General features: G+C 43.5%; 1 protein-coding gene across 1 annotated transcript in view; it reads left to right on the top strand.

The window, feature by feature from the left end:
- The window catches only part of LOC128896979 (zwei Ig domain protein zig-8), a 174,311-nt gene that overhangs the window by 168,363 nt on the left and 3,603 nt on the right, over window positions 1-2,345 (top strand). The window lies entirely within an intron of this gene.

Here is a 2,345-nt window from a genome sequence, read left to right as displayed (position 1 = left end):
TTGAAAAAAATATCTTCTTATAGAGAATGCCAAAACGAAACTTTTTTGCCTGTATAATTTTTTTCACACGACGTTTAGTTTCAGAGATAAAAATTGCAAACCCGGCGGACCTTCTTCCTGAAATTCAATTCTTCCGACGAACTTCTAACTTTTCAATTTTTATTTTCGAAACGAAGCATCCTACGAATAAAATGTAAAGAGAAAAAAGTTTCGTCTTATCATCCCCTATGAGGTCATATTTTTCAAAATTTCGAAAAATAAGTAATTCTTAGGTAACGATGCTTTCCATTTCCGCAGTTCCAAATTTAATCAAATTCAGGGAAAAAATAACGAATAAACTGTCGAGATAAAAAGGTTTCGTCTCACCGTCTCTTACGAGCTAATATTTATTAAAAATTGATTCAACGAATACAAACATGTCTCTGAGCCCATTTCTCGAGGGTGTGTATACGCGCCCTTTGCGGTTAAAGGGTTAAAGGCGAAGAATGGTCTAGATTGTCACGTGTTACAAAACGCGTTAGGAAACGATACGAAGCGAAACAAAAAAAAATAAACAAACCAAAAAAAATAAACAAACAAAAAAACAGAGAAAAGTGAGAAAAAGTGGTATTATAAATTTCGATCGTTTTCGAGGGTGTAGAGACCCAACCCGGACCTTGGCTAAGGATCGTTCGAGCGAGTATCCTCTCGAGCAACGAGAAGTAATTCGACGTCAGATGCACTAGCAGTTGCACGACACAGAGGCTCGTAAAGAAGTTCGAGCAAGTTGCTCCCAATGGATTATTGATTAATCATTAACTTGCCTTATTTCAGTAGTTAGTTTCATCGCACACCGTTGCAACGTATTAGACCCCGAGGACAAATAACGATCGTTCAAGGGTTCGGTACACCTAACCTCCCCCGCTCCCGCCCCTCTTTTCAAATTAATCGAACGCCTTCAGAAGTAACACTGTCCAACAACTTTAAACTTTCTTTAAATTCCGCGACATCCACTAGGCGATTCTTACAGGGTTCCTCGTCCTAAATACGAATCCGAGAGTGAAATTGCTCCATCGCCCTTACTTCTTAGCCCTTAGCCCTTAGCCCTTAGCCCTTAGCCCTCGGAGAAATACCGAGATTTTGTAAAAACGGTCGATTTTTCGCGAAAACGTAGTCCCACTCGAAAACTAAGTGCGATGAAGCAATTTCACTTTCGGATACGCATTTAGAACGAGGAACCCTGTAAGAATCGCCTAGTGGATATCGCGGAGAAAGAATCGCGTCGAACAGTGTAATTATCCCAATATCGCGCAACGAGTTTCGTTCGACGAACTCCTCGGCGACGAAAACGAATATCGGTTCCCGGCGAGAAATTCCACGGGCAAAACCATTCGTTGCTGTAATTTCCCGTTTGTGCGCGACTTTTGGCAGCCCGAGCGCGCCCCTATGATATTCGGTCGGCTGTCGAGTGGCGACGATCCAAACCAGTCCTTTGTCAGGTGGTCCGCGCACCGTGAAGACGTATCGGGCATGCTCTGCATTTCTAGGCAGCCCTTGCCACTTGCCAGCCATTCCCAGCCCTTGTTTCTCTGTCGTGCGAATATTGCAGCCTGGCTGCATCTGTTTTTGGACGTGATTGACGATTGTCAGGGTGACGGTGTTTCGCGTCGATGAATTTACTACCCCCTTCCCGTCCCCCGAAACTGGTTCAAGAACGCGAATTAGTTGTCCCGCGACTGCCACATCGGATTCGGTTCGCGGAACGATTCACGGAACGTCGGTGAATATCGGTGAATATCCCTAAACCGAATTAACCCGGTCGATTTACGCATTTCTAACGGAGGTAAAAACAGAGCTCGTTTATGCGACGAATCGTTGCGTGGAGGAGGTACGGTGGGATTGTTTACGGGACTTGTTACAGAATGAATCTCTTTCTCATTTCGTTGGATTTTGGCAACGGAGATGTTATTCGCATAATCCGTAGACGAAAAGCAGCAGGAATTTTCTCGATTCATCGACCGAGAAAACTCCAGGCATCTGCGCCGCGATTCTTGGTCTAACTGATTATTAACATTAATTAACACTGAAAGGCAAATAAATATCGAAATGGTAAACGTTACACGAATAGACGAGCAAGACGAACACTTTGAATGATCAGTGAAATAAAATCCGTCGTCGTTCATTCGAACTTTATTTGCTTGTTTCCTCTTGCAGGATGTGCTCCCAAAGTTTGTCCATTGAAACCTGGGACACCCTGTATACATACGTGTACACATACGTGTACACATACGTCTATATTAACACGTCGACTGGCACGCTGATACTCTTCAAAGTTTCTGCTGCGATTAAATTTGATTTACCGACCA

Source organism: Hylaeus anthracinus, unplaced genomic scaffold (genome assembly GCF_026225885.1).
Source record: "Hylaeus anthracinus isolate JK02 unplaced genomic scaffold, UHH_iyHylAnth1.0_haploid 11978, whole genome shotgun sequence".
Lineage (NCBI taxonomy): Eukaryota > Metazoa > Arthropoda > Insecta > Hymenoptera > Colletidae > Hylaeus > Hylaeus anthracinus.
The sequence above is the reverse complement of the archived record's forward strand: the minus strand, read 5'-3'. Positions and strand labels throughout refer to the sequence as shown.